At 38.3% G+C, this 23,321-nt stretch overlaps 1 protein-coding gene across 9 annotated transcripts in view; it reads left to right on the top strand.

Moving 5' to 3' along the window:
* Nucleotides 1–23,321, top strand: part of R3HCC1L (R3H domain and coiled-coil containing 1 like) — a 90,542-nt gene that overhangs the window by 10,407 nt on the left and 56,814 nt on the right. For 3 of the 9 annotated variants that reach the window (XM_064269481.1, XM_064269480.1, XM_064269479.1), the window contains exon 1: nt 5,436–7,128. The exons of 2 other annotated variants lie outside the window; for them this stretch is intronic. The gene's annotated coding sequence lies outside the window, so the exon portion shown is untranslated. Of the gene's footprint in view, nt 1–5,430; nt 7,129–23,321 lie in introns of those variants that run through there. 4 more of the 9 variants (XM_023546829.2, XM_064269485.1, XM_064269484.1 and 1 more) reach the window with 4 other exon arrangements.

Genomic DNA, 23,321 nt, shown 5'->3' with positions numbered 1-23,321 from the left:
AACAAGTGGAATTGCTGGATCGTACGGTAGTCCTATTTCTAGCTTTTTAAGGAAGCGCCAGATCGATTTCCAAAGTGGTTGTACAATTTTACATTCCTACCAGTCTCTCCACAACCTCTCCAACATTTATTTTTTTGTGTTTTTTGGATTCGTGCCAGCCTTGTTGGACTGAGATGGAATTTCATTATAGTTTTGATTTGCATTTCTCTAATGGCTGGTGGTCGTGAGCATTTCCTTATGTATCTGTTAGCGACTTGAATGTCTTCTTTAGGGAAGTGCCTGTTCCTATCCTGTGCCCATTTTTTAATTGGGTTGTCTTTTTGTTGTTGAGTTTTTGCAGTAACATGTAGATTTTAGAGATCACCCGCTGATCAGAGATGTCATAGCGAAAAACTTTTTCCCAATTTGTAGATAATCTTTATACTCTTTTGGTGAAGTCTTTGAATGAGCTTAGGTGTTTGACTTTTAGGAGCTCCCAGTTATCTGATTTCTCTTCTGGTATATTTGTACAGTTCTAGTAATGTTTCGTGTACTGTTTATGCCATGTATTAGGGCTCCTAGCTTTGTCCCTATTTTTTCTTCCACGATCTTTATCATTTTAGATTTTATATTTAGGTCTTTGATCCATTTTGAGTTGGTTTTTGTGCATGGTGTGAAGTATGGGTCTTGTTTCATTTTTTTTGCAGATGGATATCTAGTTATGCCAGCGCCATTTGTTAAAGAAACTGTCTTTTCCCCATTTAAAAGACTTTAGGCCTTTGTCAAATGTCAGCTGCTCTTATGTGGATGGATTTATGTCTGGATTTTTAATTCTGTTCCATTGGTCTATGTATTTGTTGTTATACCAGTACCAGGCTGTTTTGACTACCGTGGTGGTATAATAGGTTCTAAAATCAGGTAGTGTAAGGCATCCCACTTTGTTCTTTTTCAGTAATGCTTTACTTATCCAGGGCCTCTTTCCCTTCCATATGGAGTTGGTGATTTGTTTCTCCATCTCATTAAAAAATGTCACTGGTATTTGGATCAGGATTGCAATGTATCTATAGATCGCTTTGGGCAGAATAGACATTTTTACAATGTTGAGTCTTCCTGTCCATAAGCAAGGTATGTTTTTCTACTCAGGTAGGTCTCTTTTGGTTTCTTGTAGTAGTGTCTTACAGTTTTATTTGTATGGATCTTTTACGTCTGTGGTTAGATTTATTCCTAAGTCTTAGGGGCTATTGTAAATAGTATTGATTTTGTGATTTCCTCTTCGTCGCTCTCTTTGTTGGTGTAGAAGAATCCAACTGATTTATGTATGTTTATCTTGTATCCTGATATTCTGCTAAACTTTTCTATTAGTTTCAGTAGTTTTCTTGAGGATTCTTTAGGTTTTTCTGTTTATAAGATCATGTCATCTGCAAACAGAGATACTTTTACTTCTTTGCCAATTTGGATGCCCTTTATTTCTTTATCTAGCCTAATAGCTCTGGCTAGCCTCTCCAGCCAATGTTGAATAAAAGTAGTGGTAAAGGGCATCCTTGTCTGGTTCCTGTTCTCAAGGGGAATGCTTTCAGTCTCTCTCCATTTAGGATGATGTTGGCTGTTGGCTTTGTATAAACGCCCTTTATAATGTTTAGTAACTTCCATTCTGTTCCTATTTTGCTGAGAGTTTTTATTATAAATGGGTGTTGGACTTTGTCAAATGCCTTTTCTAAATCAATTGATAAGATCATGTGGTTCTTTTGTGTTATTTATGTGATGGCTTACATTGATTATTTTTCTAATGTTGAGCCGTCCCAGCATACCTAGTATGAACCCCACTTGGTTGTGGTGAATTATTGTTTTGATATGTTGTTAAATTCTATTCCCTAGAATTTTGTTGAGGATTTTTATGTCTAAGTTCATGAAGGGTATTGGTCTGTAATTTTCTTTTTTTGTGGAGTCTTTACCTGGTTTTGGTATCAGGGTTATGCTAGCTTCATAGAATGAGCTTTGGAGTATTCCATCCTTTTCTATGCTCTGAAATACCTTTAGTAGTAGTGGTGTTAACTCTTCTCTGAAAGTTTGATAGAATTCTCCAGTGAAGCCCTCAGGGCCAGGCTTTTCTTTGTTGGGAGTTTTTTGATTGCTTTTTCAATCTCTTCTTTTGTTATAGGCTATTTAGTTGTTCTGCCTCTGTTTATGTTAGTTTACGTAGGTAGTGTGTTTCTAGAAATTTGTCCATTTCCTCTAGGTTTTCAAATTTGTTAGAGTACAATTTTTCATATAGTACTCTGATTCTTTTAATTTCATTTGGGTCTGTTGTGATATGGCCCATCTCATTTCTTATTCAGGTTATTTGCTTTGTCTCGTGTTTTTCTTTTGTCAGTCTGGCCAGTGGTTTATCGATTTTGTTAGTCTTTTCAAAGAACCAGCTTTTGGTCTTGTTAACTCTTTGAATTGATTTTCTGTTTTCTATTTTGTTTAATTCTGCTCTGATTTTTATTATTTGCTTTTTTCTGGTGCCTGAGGCTTTGTTGTTGTTGTTGTTGCTCTTTTTCTATTTGTTCAAGTTGTAGGAATAATTCTTTGATTTTGGCCCTTCTTTTTGGCTGTGTGCACTTACTGATATAAATTGACCTCTGAGCACTGCTTTTGCTGTGTCCCAAAGGTCCTGATAGGAAGCGTTTTCATTCTCATTGGATTCTATGAATTTCTTTATTCTGTCCTTAATTTGTTCTATAATCCAATCGTTTTTGAGCAGAGTGTTGCTCAGTTTCCATGTGTTTGATTTCTTTTCCTGATTTTTCTGTTACTGACTTCCATTTTTATGGCTTTATGGTCAGAGAAGATGCTTTGTAATATTTCGATGTTTTGAATTCTGTTAAGACTTGCTTTATGGCCTAATATGTGGTCTATTCTAGAGAATGTTCCATGTGCATTGGAAAAGAAAGTATACTTGGATGCTGTTGGGTGGAGTGTTCTGTATATGTCTCTGAGGTCAAGTTGGTTATTCGTGGCATTTAGCTCTTCCGTGTCTTTATTGAGCTTCTTCCTGGATGTTCTGTCCTTCATTGAAAGTGGTGTGTTGAAGTCTACTATTATTGTGGAGCTATCTATCTCACTTTTCAGTGCTGGTACAGTTTATGTATCTTAAAGCCCTGTTGTTGGGTGCATAAATATTTAATATGGTAATATCCTCCTTTTATATTGTCCTTTAATCATTATATAGTGTCCTTCCTTATCCTTTGTGGTAGATTTAAGTTTGAAGTCTGTTTTGCCAGAAATTATCATAGCTACTCCTGCTCTTTTTTGATTGTTGTTTGCTTGATATATTTTGTCCATCCTTTGAGTTTTAGTTTGTTTCTGTTTTTAAGTCTAAGGCGTGTCTCTTATAGGCAGCATGTAGATGGATTGTGTTTTTTTATCCATTCTGCATCTCTCTGTCTCTTTATTGGTGCATTTAGTCCATCTACATTTGGCGTGATTATAGATAGGTATGAGTTTAGTGCTGTCATTTTGATGCCTTTTTTTGTGTGTTCTTGACAGTTTCATCTTTCCACTTACTTTTTTGTGCTGAGAGGTTTTTCTTTGTAAATTGTGTGTTCCTCTTTTTCATTGTAGTTGAATTTGTTTTTGCTGAGTCTTTGTTTTTTTTTATTTTTATTTTTGAAGTGTAGGATTGTTAGTCTTCTTTGTGGTTACCTTAATATTTACCCCTATTTTTCTAAGTTTAAAACTAAGTTGTATCTCCTATATTGCCTTGATTTCCTGTCCTTATGGAAGATCTTTGCCTACTTTATTTAGTCCCTTTTTTATTGATTTAATGGTGTCATCTTTTACATAATAACATCACCGATTCCCTGTTTTGAGCATTTTTTTCCTCTTGATTTATTTTTGTGATTTCCCTATCTGAGTTGGTACCTGCTTGCCCTGTCCTTTTTTCTAGTGTTGGGTTGATATCTGATGTTATTGATTTTCTAACGAGAGAATTCCCTTTGGTATTTCTTGTAGTTTTGGTTTGGTTTTTGCAAATTCCCTAAGCTTCTGTTTCTCTGTAAATGTCTTAGTTTCACCTTCATATTTGAGAGACAGTTTTGCTGGATATATTTTATATATATATATATATATTCTTGGCTAGCAGTTTTTCTCCTTCAGTGCTTTGTATATGTCATCCCATTGCTTTCTTGCCTGCATGGTTTCTGCCAAGTAGTCCGAACGTATTCTTATTGATTCTTCTTTGTAGGTGACTTTTCGCTTATCCCTGGCTGCTCTTAAAATTTTCTCTTCATCTTTGGTTTTGGCAAGTTTGATTATAATATGTCTTGGTGACTTTCTTTTGGGATCTACCTTGTATGGGGTTCAGTGAGCATCTTGGATAGATATCCTTTCATCTTTCACGATGTCAGGGAAGTTTTCTGCCAGCACATCTTCAACAATTCTGTCTATATTTTCTGTTATCTCTCCCTGTTCTGGTATTCCAATCACTTGCAAGTTATTCTTCTTGGTAGAGTCAGTCCCACATGATTCTTAGGGTTTCTTCATTTTTTTTTTTTAATTATTTTATCTGGTTTTTCTTCAAATATATTGTTGCCAAGTGTTTTATCTTCAATCTCACTAATTCTGCCTTCTACTTCCTCAGTTCTGTTCTTCTTTTTTTGAGTTGTGTGATTCTGTGATTTTATTGTTAATCTTCTGAATTTCTGATTGTTGTCTCTCTGTGGATTCTTGCAGTTTATTAATTTTTTTATTGTGTTCTTGAATAATCTTTTTAATTTCTTCAACTACTTTATCGGTGTGTTCCTTGGCTTTTTTTGTGTGTTGCCTGATCTCATTCCTCATGTCGTTCCTGAAGTCTTGAAGAGTTCTGTGTATTAATCTTTTGTATTCTACATCTAGTAATTCCAGGTATACATCTTTATCGGGGGGATTCCTTGTTTTGGGAATTTGTTGAACAATCATGATCTACTTCTTTATGTGATTTGATATCGACTGTTGTTTCCAAGCCATCTATAAGTTATTGTATTAATTTATTTTACGTTTGCTCACTGTGTCCTCATTTCTTGCTTCGTTTTGTTTTGACATATCCAGATAGGCTACTAGAGTGAGCTAATTTGTTTATTGTAGCCTTTGAAGCACTAATGTCCTGTTACCAGATGGCTAGAGCTGTTACCAGGTATATGTGCCTAGGAGTCCATTCACTATTCTTGTATAGAATCAGCTCAGATGTCCTTATAATTGGTCACCTAGTGTGTACTATAAGCTCTCACCTACTACCTTAGAGGAGCAGTGGTGATGGATGTATGCACAGGTTTCTGGTAGTAGCAGGGGTCACACTCTGAGGAAGGCAGGGGGCTGACAGCCTTCTCCCAAGTGAAAACTGACATCTCTTAACATGTTGAGTACTGTTGAGTTTTTTGTACAGGGCCAAGGAATATCTTTTTTTTAACACTACTTTTTTTTTTTTTTTTTGGTAAAAATATACACAAGAAAACATACACCCATTCAACAGTTTTTTACATGTACTGTTCACTGATAATATTTACATTTGTCACATTGTGTCACCATTCTCACTACCTGTCCATTTTGTTTCACCACCATTAATTTACTCTCTGCCCCTTAAAGTTCTTGTGTGGTTTAGAGTTACTGTTGTCATTTCAATCTCATATAGATAATTCTTCGATAGGGCACAAAGCTCAAGACAGACATTATTTATTGAGGTAGATTGTTCAGTTTAAAGATGATTCCATGGGTAGTTTTGGCTCCAGGTTCAAAACTGTTTCCAGGCAATATATTTGGGGGTCCCTCCAGTCTCAATGTGTTCAGTAAGTCTGGTTTCCAGTTAGAATTTGAAGTTCTATTACAGGAACAAGGAATATCTTTTTATCTGTTCAAGTCTACTTTTGAGTCATTCAGGAATGTTTTAAAGTTTTCTTTATATTGGTTTCGGACTCTTTTTTGTTAAACTCTCCATTTTTAAAAACTCAGTAATATGTCTTGTGGATCTTTATATCAATACATGTAGAGGTACATCATTCTTTTTAATGGCTGCATAGTTTTTCATAGTATGGATGATGTACGTCATTTATTTAACCTGGTTGATGTAGGAAGCCCTGGTGGCACATTGGTTAAGAGATTGGCTGCTAACCAAACGGTTGGCAGTTCACATCCACCAGCTGCTCATTGGAAACCCTGTGGGGACAGTTCTACTCTATCCTGTAGGTTTGCTATGAGTCAGAATTGACTCAAAGGCAACAAGTTTGGTTTTTGGTTTTGGTTTGTATAGATGGATGTTAAGGTTGTTTATAATTTTTCACTGTTAAAAGGAGTTCTAGAATAAGTATCCTTATAGAAGTCCAGTTATTTCCTTATGACAAATTCTTAGAAGGCTTGGTCAAAGACCTGTTAATTTATAAAAGTTTTTGAAATATAATGTAAAAATGTTTTCTACATTAATAAAATTTATACTTCCATCAACATGTTTAAGAGCGCTATTCCATCTACTTTCACCAAAACAGTATCTTATTGCTCTTTTTCAATCTTTGCCAGTTTGATAGGCAAAATAGGGTATCTTAATTTTGTGTTTCTTTGCTAACTGACGGAGTTTATTTTTCCAGCCAGATAGCCAGTCAGCCAGCCAAAATATATGTATTTATTGAGCTTTCACTATGTGCCATACACTGTCCTGTGTGTTAGAACTATGGTAATGAGTAGAAGTTGACTATCTTTTTTGTGTTTTTGATCATTTGTATTATTTTGTTTCTTACCTCTTTTTGTGATCTGATGGTTAGTAGGTGTTTCTGTCCCCCCAGAGTAGTCCTCAAAGAACTGAGAATGAGGGAACATGGCATTTTCTTATTCTGTTTTGTCAGTGAGCTTCTAAAAAATATTTTTTGTGTGTATTTATTTTCATTGCATATTTTATGATAAATCACCATGTTAAAATCTTAGTACTTAGGAAATGAGATCATGAAAGTTAAGTGCCTAGAATCTGTAGGTGTCGAAAACTGATTACTATATGTTTTCATAAAAATAACTTCTATTATTATTTTCTAGGTGAGGCTGGTGTCCATCAGAAAGGACTTTGTACAGTTTACCTTCGGACACAGTGTAGCTGCATGCTGTAGAGTTTTTTTTATCGTTAAAAAAATAAATGTCAGTGATTTGGTAAGTCAGTTGCCTGTACTTCCACATATTTTATAGAAAAACTTTTATTTACTAAGTTTTGTTTGCTTATATTTTGTTACTTCAGTGTCATTCTGCTTTTTAATTCTCATGTAAAATAAGTTTGAAAGTGGCAATTTCCTGAAAGACTTAGGGTCTTTTGAAGATTTTCTTCTATTCACTGCCTTAGTTTTGGTGCTTGTTGTAGAGACGAGAAAGAGGCTGGTTAAATATTGGAATTAGATTTCAAAGTTGGGTTACTAGCTTTGCTCTGTTTAGTCTCTTCCCAGTGTAAGAACTGAGGGTTAACATCCTTCCTCTCGACGTTGGCTCCCCGTAGTTCATATAGGAAGCAGCAAGGATGCAGTGTCGTTGCAGCGGTTTGGTTAACGATTCAGGAAGAAGAGACGGTCAATTAAATCCGCAGGGAAGTGTAATAATGCAGAATGAATAATGCTGTCAAAGAACTTAGAAACGAAAAAGAATTAGAAATACAGTGAAACTGATTTCAATTTATTTATGTTACCATGTAGATGTTTATTTTTAATTTAAGAAAAAAATTTTTTCCCTGAAAAGTCTTGGAGAGTTGGTGTGACATGCTATTTCGTGACAGGTTTTTCTTACCACATCCTCTGAGGATCTTCTCAGTCTATTCCAGCGTCTGACTCTAATGTGTAGCCAGCAGTGGCTAGGAAGCTGATGTGGAGGGTGAAGGCATTAGTGGTAACCAGAAGGTTGGTCATAGCAACTGTCAGAAGATAATTGTCCTCATGTGCTATGGAAGCACATGGCGAAATTGAATAGACACTGTAATGAAATGATACTAGTGATTTACAGAGTTTTCTTTTAAATGGTTTTACACAGCTAGACATAGTGAGATATAAATGTTGATGTTAACAGCTGAATTTAAACTATGTGTTCTCAAATAGGAAACCCTGGTGGCGTAGTGGTTAAGAGCTATGGCTGCTAACCAAAAGGTCAGCAGTTTCAATCTACCAGGAGCTCCTTGGAAACTCTTTGGGACAGTTCTACTCAAATAGAATCCAAGGATGAGGAACCATAAGCACTGAAAAAAGGGAGAAAAATTCTGTTTTGATATGTTTTTTAGTAGTCTTTTTGCTCTTGTTAGTATCAGAAAAGCTAAGTGTGGTGTGCATGGCTAGTGTGAATAAGCCTACAGCAAAACCAAACCCATTGCTGTCGAGTTGATTCAGACTCATAGAGACCCTGCAGGACAGAGTAGAACTGCTGCATAGGGTATCCAAGGATGCAGTCTTTAGGGAAGCAGACTGCCACATCTCCCACAGAGCAGCTGGTGGGTTTGAACCACCGACCTTTTGTTTAGCACCCGAGTGCTTAACCACTGCACTACCAGGGCTCTTTCTGGTGTGAATAGAGGCATGGAATTTCACTGTACATGACTTTGAAACTGCCCAGATCTCAGAGCAAATCAAAGTGAGTTTTTAATCTTGTTATTTAAAATCTCCTTGTACCTGTCTTATTAGAAGTATTATTATTCTTTTTTTTTTTAATGAAGAAACTAATTTGCAACTGGCTCTAAAGAGTAACATTGTGTCTGGGAAAATGCCATACTGACAAACTGCGCTGTCCCACAAGAGTACTTCTTAAGTCCCCAGACGCAGTGCTGACAATCTGTGGCAGCCTGTGGATTGTTGGGCAGCAGTTTGGGGAGATGGATGGCAGAGGGAGGTGGACATGTGTAAGTTGTAGAGGAGGTGGGGAGGGAAAGAATTGAGGGAAGAGCAGATCAGCTCTTAGGTTCTGTGGACAGTTCGAACGGAAGCTGTATTAGTTACTAGGCTGTGCTCATAATATGCCTGTGAAACACACGGCTTGCATGAGTATGTGTATTTTGGTGGGGTGTTACTGTTTATTCTGTCATCAAGATTATAAGGTTAGGTGTTCTGTTGATGAGAGTATGGATTGGATAGAATTAAACATTTTCAAGAGACCATAGAAATATCACTTCATGGTAGGAAATGAGACTAAAAAGATCAAGGGGATGGGGATGAGGTTTATCTTTTCCACGAATTACTGCAGTGGTAACGAGGCCAGTTATCTGCATCCAAAATGACTGGACCTTTATCTCAGGCAAATTTCTCTCTCTCTCTTTCTTTATTTTTTTATACCACCAGCCTAGGCACTTGTATTGTTTCAGAAATACATGGCCAACTATAGCAGTCTTTGTCAGATATCAAGACATGAATTTCTGGATATTATTTGGATCATGGAGTAGAACTTGATGTGGGGCAAGTTATGGTTCATTTCTTTCCCTGATTATAAAAATGATTATAAAAAATAAATGTATTTGCTGCTCCTAAGTATAATATCTCATTCTGAATATGGGATTAAATTTGAAGCATGTTGTTTTAGAGCCTGTCCCTCTTGTCGATCCTGTTTCGAGTCTTAAGTTAAATGTGCTACTGCTTGAACCACTGGATTAAGCAACCACTGGATTAAGAGGTATCAGTTTAAGGTTGCTTGCTATTTTGTCTTCTTTACACTGTATGTTACATATTAAAAAAAAAAAAAAAAATGCCAGGGATAAATGGAACGGCAAATGGAGCCGGTAAGGGAAGGTATGGAGACCTAGAGACACTGTAATAGTATCACATCTCCGGAATTGTCTGTAGGGTCTAGGTTTGACTCTACTGCATGAGATGTCCGTGCCTAAAACTGGTGTTGAAGGCCCTCCAGGCTGAGTACAGGCCTTTGGGCCGAATCTTTCACTACTTCCTGATGTTAAACCTTTGGCTCTAGCTAGACTAGTTTCTACACTATCTTCGAAACATACTTTGAATTATTGCCTCTTCATATTGCTGAGGCTGTTCCCTTTGCTTGAAATGTCTCCCCTCTATTCTGTGTTTGAATACTACCTTCTAAAGGCCTAATTCTAGTTCACCCACTTTATGATGTCTTCCTCAGCCATTCCAGGTCCCTAGTGATACCCCCCTTCTCTGGGTTTCTATCATTTACCACTTTTCTCTTTATCTCTTACTTGGCAATTATATACTATCCTAAAGCAACAGTTTTTTTTGTTTTTTGTTCTAAATTTTCTTATCTTCCCAATTAGGTAGAGACAATTTAAGGAAGATGTTACATTTTTATTCATGTGTTTTAAACCATGTTGTTCCTTTAGGGTCGCTATAGGGTTGCTGCTATGAGTCGGAATCGACTCGACGGCACTGGGTCTGGGTTGTTACCTGTAGTCCTAGTTTATAACCTCCACTGCTCCTGCCGTACGTCTCAGTAGCATATAAGCACTTAATAAATATTTGTTTGGTAGCTAGAAAATGTCATTAACTGTTTTGTTAGCTTTCCTGGTCTTTAGCATTTACATTTCTTTTTGTATCATGAGAATAATAGATTAGAGTGCAATTTAAGTACCTGAGCCATGTTTGTTCCAGTAGATTATTTCTTTTTGAAAGCCTTCCGTAGCACTCTATACAGACTTTCTGATCCTTAAAGGAACATTGCTCTGAAGATATTACTGTATTCTAAATAAATCATTTGTTATTCTTGAAACACTAATTAGTAAACTTTGAACCTGCATATAAGATAATCTCTTATTTATTATCTAAGTTTTCTCTGCCTGGTTTGAAAAGAAATTTGCTTCTTTTTAGTTTCTTGATTTCACACTAGCTTTATATCTGGCCTTCATACTACAAGGAGAGAGGAGATAGCTATACTATATAGCTAGCATACAGGCTCTGCCTCTTTTACAGCTATTCTCTTTTGTTGGTATTGCACTTGTATTTTTTAACATTTTTTGCTAGATCGATGGGGTAACTATTTTACCTCATCAGTTTTTAGAAGAAATACGTACTTTCTAGATTAAGTATGGTGGCCTCTACTTTCAAAATTTACTCAGTGGTTTATTAGCTTCAGCCTGTGAATCCTAAAGGGAGAAAAAAGATCAAGTTTTGATCAAATGGCCTGATCCGTTTAAGCTCCTCGATTGTCAGTTTAACCTGGAATAGACCCAGAAGAGGAACTACTTCTATGTGTACTGGGGAAAAGAAGTTTTAGGAGGGAATTCTTTTCTTCTTGCCCTCTCCGCTCCTCATTAGTTCTATTCACAGAGTGGGAAGCAGACTTTTCTCTCTACCTTTTTTTTTTTTTTTTGAGAGGCAAAATAGCAATTTTATTCTTCAAGCAAATTGCAGCTACAGCGTAAAGGAGGGAAGAAGAGAAGGGCTAGCAACACCGTCATTACTATAATCTCTTCTGAGATAATGTGTATGCTATCAACAGGGCAGAGATCTAGTTCACCTTCCAGGTAGTGCATTTGTATCCGTTGCCTCAAGTTGCCAGTCAAACTTAGTTTGCATTCTCTCTACCTTTTTATTATGTGTTACATTGCTTTTGTTCAGTTATATTAAAGCTTTGATTGACTGCTTTTGAGGTGGTCAATAATAGGTGCTTACCTTAAACTTTGAGCAGTTAAGTTGGTGAGCCTTGGGGTTACCATGTCAGTGGAGGGTGAAAGAGACTAAGCTGTGGACTCCTCTCAGCCTATAAAGCGTGAAATCAGTTGGTGCCGATGCATGGCGGCTCTAGCCTGTGGAGTGTAAAATAAGTTGGGGGCATGAATTGTGTTGCGTTGAGAGAAAAACCTTTTCATGTCATAATCTGTTTGCTTATGTATGTGGGGACTGCCAAGATCCTACTGGAATCATGTATCCTGTATCTTTTATTATCTAGATATTCAGATTTTTTTGTGTGTGAAATGTTTCTTCCTGGTGTGTAAACTATATTCTCTGTCCAACGGCATACAGAAAGACAAAGGCTGTGTATGTCCAAGAAAGACTAATGTTAAAATATTGTGTTCTTTTTAAGACTGCATCTGAAAACATGATCTGCAGTTGGAATTTTCTGTACAAGTTTCTTCTGTTTTTAGAGTCAGATTTGAAAGAGTATTCTGTATTTGGCTTTGAAGCTTCCTCCAGTCTAAGAATGGTTATTATCACTTTTACTGGTTGTTGTTCCCACGTTCAAGTGTGCCTCTTGAGAAGAGGAAGTATGTAGAGAAGGATACGTTTTCATAAAGTTGATTGGGGGTGTTGGTAGGAAGTGTAGAGATTATTCATATGGGGAATAGAAGGGAGGGAGCTCCTCTCCTGACACCTGGTGAGATTCTTCACCATATGGCTTTGAGGGTGAGGCAAGGTGAATGAGGACGTTTCAGAGACAATAGTGAATTGTGATTGTCAGCACTTTTAAATCTGGAAGGTTACTGGAAATAGCCATGCCATGAAAGCACTTAAGTTCTTTCATTCTTATCCTAGTTGGTTTTCTCATTTTACTGCAGCAGCCTTTGAGCTGTCTCTGATTGCTTTTCATCTACACCGATTCTAAGTCATTTGTGAATATTGATGAAATGAATACATTATTGTGAGAAAGACCATCCTCCTCCATATGAGGCAGTTGAGTGTAGTACTTAAATGTGGGGAGTTTGGAATCCTAACCAACACTTAGAATCTGTGTGATCTTGAGTAATTTAAGTGTCGGATTTCTCATCTGTAAAATTGAGATAATAATGGCTACCTAATAGTGTTATAGTTGGGATCAAACGAGATCATATACATAAAACACTTAGTATAGTTTTAATCATAGAGTAAGCACTCACTAAATGGTAGCTTGTCATTTTTTCCTCTTTCTGTCCCTCTGCTGCTACTCTTGGTACTACTCTAGCATTACTTCACTTTTGCTTGCGGGTCTGAACCTAATGAGAGAGAAAACATAATTAGACATGGTTCACAGAAGCAGATTTTGAAAAATGTGTCATTGTTCTCTTAGGCATGGCTTAGTAGATCTGTCTTAACCAAATAGAAACTGTATAATAAGACTTTCTTTAATGAAAGGAAAGAACCTTTGTGTTGGTTTAAGATAGTCTGGCAAATGTTGAAAAAATTGATTATTCTAAAACATTTGGTTAATGCAAATAAAACAGCCTTTCCATGAAATTAGGGCATGTATAGAAATATGAGTTCAGAGAATTGTCATTCCTTATTATTCACCTAACACAAGCTATTTTTCTCTAAGTTTCTGTTTTGGAATTCTTCAGAGGAATGGTTTTTATGGTGTTTAACATAGTTGTGGTGGATTGTAGCAGAGTTCTTATCCAGTGTATGAGGCACGTTTTCCTGGGAATGGAGTAGAAAAGAGTCATCCTGATCCTTGACACTGTTGGAGATGAGCATTAGCGTGGATAATATTTTTGATTTTGATGTGCATTATATGATTATTTTTACAGCACCGTTAACCTTCTAATTAAACTTTGCTCAGCTATTATATCTTTAGTATATACTGGGTAGAAAACTGAGTAAGGCTGCGATGATGGCGATAAAACTAACATTGGAGTTTAGTTGATTAGAGATCTGGGCCCTGGTCTCAGTTCCTACTCTAGTGGCTGTAAATCTGAGATAAATTTCTTAACAGGTCTCCTCATCTTTAAGATGAGGAGGTTATACAACATGATTTTTGATGGTCCTTTTCAGCTATGAAGTTAGAAGATCTATGTGGAAAAAATGTGGAGGTAGCTTGGAAATCAGAAAATGCAGTAGTGACACACTTTGGCCACCAGAGGGTGAAGTCCAGTCAGTCCACTTATGCTCTGTATTTGACCAGATTGTGGCATCCTTGAAAATGAAGAGAACACATGGCGTCTCTACCCATTTAATTTGTGTCCCTTCTTGCTCTTCTGATTCTACTTGTGTTAAACATATTTCTCCTTTATTATTTCCAACCTTCTGGGTAGGACTGGGGCAAACACAGAAAGAAGGAAGATGAGAAGAATAGAGATTGCTAGTTGTCAGGGATTTATCTAATTTGTTCTCTAAGGTAGTGGCTTTCACATGAGCTATGGGCAGTTTAATGCGAAGCACAGTAGTATGGGTGACCAAATTTAATTATTTCAGCCCTCTCTTCCCCAAAAAATCCCACACAGGCACACACGGACGACACTCAACCATCGTTATCCCAGTTGTTCTTGTGTGTTGTTGAGTGGATTCCGACTCTGAAATCCCAAGGAGCAAATGAAAATGTCTGAGAAATGAAGTGGAACAAGCAAAGCACTTGTAATTAATCTGGTTCCAATCTTGCTTTGGCACTTAATATCTTTGCAACCATGGACATTACAACCTCTAATTCTTGGTTTCCTTTTCTGAAAAATTAGGACATTGGATTCTGACTTACACAGTCTCTTTCAGTAACATAATCCTAAGAGTCTGTAGAAATTCTTTAATGTTCATGTGAAGGCCAGTGCTACTCTTAATAAGACACTGTAATAAAGTAGTATTTTTTGAAAAATAGCACGATTTATTTTTTGCTAGAAACAGCTATAAAAAAAAAGTAACAGCTATAGATGGTGTTAAAGCATGAATATTAATTCCCAGGAAGAGGCTAACTTTCAAACTCCCGATTCTTACAGTTTGATAAACCAGAAACCAAATGCGTTGCCATCTAGTCGATTCCAGCTCATAGTTGACCCTGTAGGGCACAGTATAACTGCCGCATAGCATTTCCAAGGAGCAGCTGGTAGATTTGAACTGGGGACCTTTTGGTTAGCAGCTGAACTTTTTTTTTTTTTACTTTTACTTTTATTTTATTTTAGAACTTTACAAAAAGATAACTGATCTTTAATTCAGAAAAAATAATTACAAGAAATATGGTCTCCTTATTCATAAAAAATTATTCAGTTGTTAAATGTCTTTAAAACATATCTTCAAAGATGTAGTAACTTCTGTCATCTGTTCTACAGCTTGTCTTCTACCAGTTGAAGGTCTATGAATATAAGAGTTCAAATTAAAATCGCTAATTCTAAAATTGGAAAAAAAAATCTGGGAAATACTGCACTCACATTTTAATTAGCACATTAGACTAAGAACAACAAATTCTGTCAAGTCAAAAAGCACCCAGTAAATTTTCTCTTATGCATGAATGAGAATGTTGAAAATCGCACGTAACAAAAAAGAAAGGACTAAATACAGCATCACTATACAAATATCCTGTTGAAGGAATTTTCTTTAGAAAACTAGCAATTGAAGAAGAAGGATGGATTTTTTTTAGACCTTCTTGTTGTTCTTAGGTGTCATCAAGTCAGTTTGGACTCATAGCAACACCATGCACGACAGAACAAAACACTGCCCAGTTCTGCACCATCTACACAATCTTTGTTATGTTTGAGCCCATTGTTGCAGCCACTATGTCAATCCATCTTCTCGAGGGTCTTCGTCTTTTTCACTGACCCTCTACTTTAACAAGCATGGTGTTCCTTCCCTAGGGACTGACCCCTCCTGATAACATGTCCAAGGTAAGTGAGATGAGGTTTTACTATCCTCGCTTTGAAGGAGCATCGTGGCTGTACTTCTTCCGTGACAGGTTTGTTCCTTCTTCTGACAGCCCGTGGAATATTTAATATTCTTCAACAACACCATAATTCAAATGCATCAGTTCTTATTTGGTCTTCCTTATTCATTGTCCAGCTTTCCCATGCATAGGAGGTGATTGAAAATACCATGGCTTGGGTCAGGTGCACTTGAGTCCTCAACATGACATCTTTGCTTTTTAACACTTTAAAGAGGTCTTTTACAGCAGATTTGCCCAAGGCATTATTATATCTTTTGATTTATTGACTCCTGCTTCCATGGCTGTTGATTGTAGATCCGAGTAAAATGAAATCCTTGACAACTTAAGTATTTTCTCCTTTTATCATGATGTTGCTTATTGGTTCAGTTGTGAGGATTTATGTTTTCTTTATGTTCAGGTGTAATGCTGACTATACTAAGGCTGTATAGTCTTTGATCTTCAGTAAGTACTCCAGGTCCTCCTCTCTTGCAGAAAGCAGAGTTATCTCATCTGCATGTCACAAGCTGTTAATGAGTCTTCCTTCAATCCCGACGCCGCCTTCTTCTTCATAGAGTCCAGCTTCTTGGACTGTTTGTTCAGCATAGATTCGATAAGTATATGGTGTAAGGATACAACCTCACACCGTTCCTGATTTTAAACCACACGATATCCCTTTGTTCTGTTAGAACCACTGCCTTTTGGTCTATGTACAGTTTCTGCATGAGCACAATTAAAGTGTTCTGGATTTCCCATTCTTTGCCGTATTATCTATAATTTGTTATATCAACACATTCTAATGCCTTTGCATAGTCAATAAGCATCTTTCTGGTATTTTTTGCTTTCAGCCAAGATTCATCAGACATGAGCAGTGATACCCCTCATTCCATGTCCTCTTCTGAATGTGGTTTCAGTTTCCTTCAGTTCCCTGTCAATGCACTGCTGCAGCTGTTTTTGAATTACCTTCAACGTAATTTTACTTGCATGTGATGTTAATGATATTGTTTGATAATTTTCGCATTCCACTGGATCAGCTTTCTTTGGAACGGGCACTAATACGTAATATGGATCTCTTCCGGTCAGTTGGGCAGGTAATAGCTTTTCATATTTCTTAGCATAGATGAGTCAGTGCTTGCAGCATTGCATCTGTTTGTTGAAACATTTCAACTGGTATTCTGCCAGCTCTGCCAACTCCTGGAGCCTTGTTTTTTGCCAGTGCCTTCAATGCAGCTTGGACTTTTTCCTTCAGTACTGTTGATTTTTGATTATATGCTACCTTCTGAACTAGTTGAATGTAGACCAGTTCTTTTTGATACAGTGACTGTGTATTCCTTCCATTTTCTTTTGATGCTTCCCGTGTTGTTAAATATTTTGCCCATAGAATCCTTCAATATTGCAATTCTAGGCTTGAATTTTTTCTTCAGTTCTTTTGTGTGGCCTTCCCTTTTGGTTTTCTAACTCCAGGTCTTTGCACATTTCATTATAATACTTAACTTTGTCTTCTCAAGCCACTCTTTGAAATCTTCTGTTCAACTCTTTCACTTCATCATTTCTTCCTTTTGTTTTAGCTACTCACTGTTTGAGAGCAACTTTTAGAGTCTCTTCTGACATTAGTTTTGGTGTTTTCTGCCTTTTTAATGACGTTTTGCTTTCTTCATGTATGATGTTCTTGATGTCATCCCACGACTTGTCTGGTCTTCAGTCATTAGTGTTTCGTGCATCAGATCTATTCTTGAGATGGTCTCTGAATTCAGGTGGGGTATAATCAGAGTCATACTTTGGCTCTCGTGAACTCGTTTTAATTTTTTTTCTACTTCAACTTGAACTTGCATATGAGCAGTTGATGGTCTGTTCCACAGTCAGCCCCTGGCCTTGTTCTGACTGATGATATCGAGCTTCTCCATTGTCTCTGTCATAGTTATCTAGGGCTGCTATAACAGAAATACCACAAGTAGATGGCTTTAACAAAGAGAAATTTATTCTCACACAATCTAGTAGATTACAAGTCCAAATTCAGGATGTCACCTCCAGGGGAAGGCTTTCTCTCTTTGTTGGCTCTGAAGGAAGGTCTTTGTCCTCAACCTTCCATGGTTGAGGAGCTTCTCAGGCGCAGAGACCCCGTGTCCAAAGGACACATTCTGCTCCTGGTGCTGCTTTCTTGGTGGTGTGAGGTCCCCAACTCTGCTTGCCAGCAGCTGATCTCTTAACCACTGCTCCACCAGGGCTCTTAGAGTTTGATAGTCACTTCTAAAAGTGTGTTTCTCTGGGCCAGGCTTCTCTCCTAGCATGAGTGGTAGAGATGGTGTTCTTCTTTTTGCTTTATATGATCCCCACAAATCATATTTTGGGGTTATACTACTATTGATTTTTTTTCTATTTAGTTCTCTTTACCTCTTGCTTAACTGTTTTATAATTTTCCTTCTCTTCTGACTTCTAAATAGGTTATGTAAGTTGATCTTTGATTCAAATGTAGTTAGGCGTAAGTAAAGGAAAAAATCTATGGTTGCTATCCCTAGTCTTATTTAAGTTTTTTAAGACAATAGGATTTTCTTCGTTCTGTGTACGTGTAAATGGACTGAGGAAATAGAGGTAGGTGAGTATTGCCATTTTCTTTTTGAGTTAAGGTCTGAACTCCTCTACTTGGAGCAGCTTGAACTTTTTACTGTTCGTTCCTTCCATTGACCCAGTCAATGACCATTCTCCTTTAAGGAAACGATTATAAGAGCAAGAAGAGCTACATTTGTCACTGCACTGAAACATTACAGACACAAACACATTTTCTGTGTGCTTAGGCTCAAGGTGGCAGCAAGTCATCCAGGAAGGCCAGAACTAGGAACCAGGCCAAGCTGATTTGGGGGGTAGTCAGTAGTGAAGCATGAGAGGAGAAGTCATTTGGGATAAGTTAACATAGAAAGAGGGGGCTCATGGGTTCTGGGAATCCATATCACAAGGTTATAATCAGAGCCACACCAGTGGGAATAACTTTGATACAGAGTCCAGTAATACAAGTCTGAGTTGATTCCTGAGAGTTCAGATAACATGGAAAGAACAGAGAATGCATGGAGTCTGAGTAGACAGACAAGCTGAGATGAGTGTCTTGAGGTGACAGAACAAATGGGTACAAAAGTTGCTTGTGAAATCAGACATGGATTAGTACTCACGATTTGGTATGTACACAAGAGGATAGAAGTCAGCCAGGCAGACTCGGCAGAAAGAACATTTTAGGATTATGTACAAAAGACAGAATTTTAATCAGTCCTAGTTTTAATCACCGTCCTTGGTGTTGGTAGACAAGGTCTATTTGGTATATCCGAGGCTCCACAGTGTTTGAGGTGAGTGATTATATCGCTTACAAACTCTAGGAGGTTTGTATGGTTCTAATAGCTTCACACTCCGCTGGATACACATAATCACAGATCTGCTCGCTAGTGCTACAGAGTTCATTTCACAGAACTGGCTAGTAAAAAATTTGGCAGGCAAGCTAGCTTTTCAAGTTCTGCTAGGAATGGAGCCCACTTGTTACCTTTGGGCTTTGAGCTGTTGGAATTCCTTGGGTTAGCACCTAGAAAGAATGAAACTGTAACGTTTTCAGCCTAGTTCATGACAGCAAAGCAGAGGTGTTAGAATTTCTGTTCTAGAGGTTTACACTGCAAGTAACTTAACCTGATTGTGTGTCTTAATATTACTGGGCCTCTGACCACTGAAATATGGCTTGGATCGATGGTGGTTTGGAGAAAGTAGAGAGGGCTATCCATCATTTAGAGGCTCCATAGAAGCTGGCTGATAATGCTGCTGATGTCCATCTATCCATCAGTAGGATGAAATGAGATTTAGCGGAACAGGCAGCCGTAACTCTGAGACACTTTCTGACCAACAATTGGAGCCCTGGCCTGAGTCTGACCACAAAGCACAGCACTGGGGTTTGGCGGGATGTGGCAGCAAGTATAGTCTCCTTCCCATCACTCCCAGCATAGAGTGTATTCAGTATGAGGTAGTAGCTCAGCCTTACTTGCCATACAAAATTAGACTAAATTTGGGATGACTAGTAAACAGCAGTTCTCTTTCAGCTCCAGAATGTTTTGCAAGTTGGACAGACCCTTTGATAGAGAATTTTTTGTTTGACTTGGGGAAGAAATAGAATTAAGAGCTGATTTCATTTTGCTGGAATCCTACCACACAGTTTAGCCTTTAACCCATGTCTTATAGTGGCAGAACGCTTTGTAAATGCTAGTGAATCTGGAGGGCCACCTTTCCCTCAGTTGAAAATACTGGGTACTTCTACTGGCAATTCCCAGTTCATCATGGTAATGAGGGATGGGGTTAAATTCAAAGATAATTCAATGATTTTATTTTATACAAATTCTTCTTTCTTCTCCTAAATTCAAAATTTTCACCAAGGCTGTTAAATATCAAAATTGACTTTTCATTCTCTTTTTCTATGTTAGTAGTGCTAATGTGAAAGAAAAGAAAATGGGATAGGAAGATGGGGGAAAGATTGGAAGTAAGAAGCTGTTTGATCTCTAAAATGGATCATCAGCCTCTGAGTAATTGAATGTTAACTCTGTCTTCCCGGTTGCTCTGCTTTTCCAGCGCAGTGAGCCTTCTGAGAGTGCCTGTCGGTCAGGAGAGCTCTTTGTGCTCACATTGCCTAGTGCGGTACCTCCCCTAGCCGGGGCCGGCCTCCTTGACCGTTTTCTTACCAGTGGCCACTTCAGACCTCAGCAGCTCCTGCTCTTTGTTCTGAAACCTTGCTTTTCACTTCAGATTGGGGGAGGAGTTGAGGGAGCCTCATGTACCGGAGATGCCTCGGAAATGAGAGCCTTGGATGAATTCCTGGGCCTATTGACCCACCAGCAGTTTATGCATCCTGACATTCATAATCTCAGGAGGCTGCTGATGTTCTTGATTAATGGGCCCAGGGGCTGTCCATCCGTCACTTCACATTAATTACTGAAGAGGTGTTTTTCCAGTGATTTACCTGACAGCGGGCTGTGATAAATACCCCTAAGCAGAGTGGGCAGTGATTAATCCCAGGGCCACAGCCCTCCCCCACTCTCCTTTCCCCCTAACCACAGGCCAGCATTGGGACTTGACCAAAGATGCCCCCTCCCCGTAAGCTATCTATCTCCATAATTGCTTGTGGATGCAGATAGCGTTCTAGAATTTGTGCCAAAGATGATGAAAAATAAATCTTCCCAGTAGGAAGAGTAACTAGCATGTTTTTACATGGGACCGAGGAGTGTCTGAGCTGCCTTTATGTTGCTTCTAAGAAATCTGCTAGGAATGTTGCCTACTTACTGTGTGTATACTCACCACTGTAACAGTTGCTCTTCAAACTTTAAAAAGGAGAGAAAGCACAGTTTTTTCTTTGTGATATTTGTAGTCTAGTCAGGGAGAGTATGTTAGCAATGTGAGAAATTAGAAAATATTCTAAGATACTAATACGATCTTGCGAGAATTAGAATAGAAGAACTCCAGGGTGTTTTTTCTTATTTTGTGGCCTTTAGTGAAATTTAGTTAAATATTTAAATGTTTGAATGCTCTCCATGTGTGAGACTCTGCGTTCAGCCCTGGAGATATGAAGATGAGTGTGATACAGCTGCAGATCTCAGTGAGCAGTCTGCTGTCCCTTGCCTGAGTCTCTCAAACTTAAAAAAAAAAAAAAAAAAAAGCTTTTCCAGAAAGTTATTGATGAAATATTTTAAATTAAAGTAGTTTAAAATTAATTTTAAGTTATTGTCCACGTTATTACTATTATTTTTTTCTGAGTATTTACTGAGTGCCTGTTATGTCCCTAGGGATATAAAAGTACAAGAAACAATATCTGCCCTAGATAAGAGTATGAGGTAACATTCATTAATGAAACATTTAAATAAAAATGTAAGACAGTATATAATGACAGATGACTACCATAGATAATGAATGTACATGAATTCACAGAAGGGTGAAATCAGTGTGCCTTCAAATAAAGAAAAAAAACCCAAACCCGTTGCTGTCAAGTCGATTCCAACTCATAGTGACCTTAAATAGCGGTAGAAAAAAGTTAGATTTGAGATCAGCCTTTTGAGTGAAATAGTGACTGGGGCTGCTTAAACTGAGATAATGTAATGAGGGCATTTCAGAAATCAAAATGAACAGAGTCTGAGGCCATCCTGCCTCAGCGGAGGATTTGTGTCTGAGAGTGGTAGAAATATGGCTGTACCAGCAGATTGACACCAGATCCTGGAGACTCGTGAATGCAAAGTAAGCTTAGTTTATATTTTTTAGGCTCTAGTGAGTCAGAATTTTCAATCAAGGGATTATTAAAAAAAGGTGTATAAAAACAGTGCAGTAGCGTCTGACCTCTTCTGACTTCCTGACGGGGGGGAGAATCACCATCAGCATCAGCCCAAGGCTGATTCCTGTACAGTGCAGGTCAGACATATCTCCTGTCTCCAACCTTTTTACCAATTCTGACATGAGCTGTCCCTCTTGTGGCACTCTCTACTTCTCTCCCGGGTTCAATAATTCATTGTAGTGGCCACATAGAACTTACAGACAATACTCTTGATTATGGGGTTTATTTGGGAAGTAACAGGTAGCAACTTGGAATCAGGACCAACAGGCTAAAACTTGGAATTAGTATCAGGAAGCATGTGTAGACAGTGTTCCTTCTTCTGTGCAGGACAGCTCTCTCAGCTTCTCTCAGCCATGCAAGGCTCATCTCAGCCTCCTGAGGACAGGCTCCTCTCAGGACAGGCTCCTCTCTCAGCCCTCAGCCTAGCCTCTGCCCTGCTTGGGCAAGTGTTACAGAACTCTTTTAGCTACGCCGATTAGTGCCTGGAGGCACCCCACTAAACCAGCAAACCTCCTGCCCAGAGGCACTCTCAGCTTTCTCACTCTGTGGGTTGGTACGCCCACTGTAGCCCCCTTGTTCGGTGGGCTGAGAAGCCCACCATAGCCATCTTGCATCAGTCTCCTGGTTCTGTGGCTGCCATTTCTCTGCTGCTGCTTCTCACCGTCTCCAGTGTTATAGCTCTGTCTTTTTCTCTCTCCCGGATCTAGGAGGTTCTCAGCACAGGGACCCTGGGTTCGAAGGATGTGCTCCACTCCTGGCACTTCTTTCTTCGTTATAATGAGGTTCCCTCTCTGCTCGGGGATTGGCTCTCTTTTAATCCTAGCGGGATGGCAGAACTGATCAATTCTCTCATTAGGGTTCCATATACCTTATTTGCATGGTGGCACCCCTGCAAGGCAGCTATGATTTGGAAAATTAGAGTTGTTTTGTTGAGAATATACTATGGGATGCAGAGTGTGAGCATTTAAGGGCTTAAGTGTCAGAGCTGGGTTTGAATTCTGGCTCCTGCGCTTACTAGCTAGCTAACCCTGGTGGTGTAGTAGTTAAGAGCTATGACCGCTATCCAAAAGGTTGGCAGTTCGAATCCACCAGGTGCTCCTTGGAAACCATATGGAGCATCTCTGCCCTGGCCTATAGGGTCACTATGAGTCGAAATCGCCTCTACGGCAATGGGTTTGGTTTTGGTGTGACTTTGACTCTTAGTTATCTCATCTATTAAATGGGGATGATAATTATACATACCTTAAGGAGTTGTTATAAGGGTTAAATGAGATGAAGTATATGAACTCTTAGCACAGTGCTTCATTCATTGACTTCTTTGGTGCAGTACAAATTTAAAAGATATTGCCATGTACAGTATCTTAAATCCAGCACACTACAAGGTTTTTATAATCTTAGAAACATTCATAATCTTAGTGCTTTTCAACATCTTTTATAATTGGAGTATATCTCCATATTGTTGGTGGCAGGAAATTGTGGTTTTCAAGAATGA

This window comes from Loxodonta africana, chromosome 16, assembly GCF_030014295.1.
Source record: "Loxodonta africana isolate mLoxAfr1 chromosome 16, mLoxAfr1.hap2, whole genome shotgun sequence".
Taxonomy (NCBI): Eukaryota; Metazoa; Chordata; class Mammalia; order Proboscidea; family Elephantidae; genus Loxodonta; species Loxodonta africana.
The sequence above is the reverse complement of the archived record's forward strand: the minus strand, read 5'-3'. Positions and strand labels throughout refer to the sequence as shown.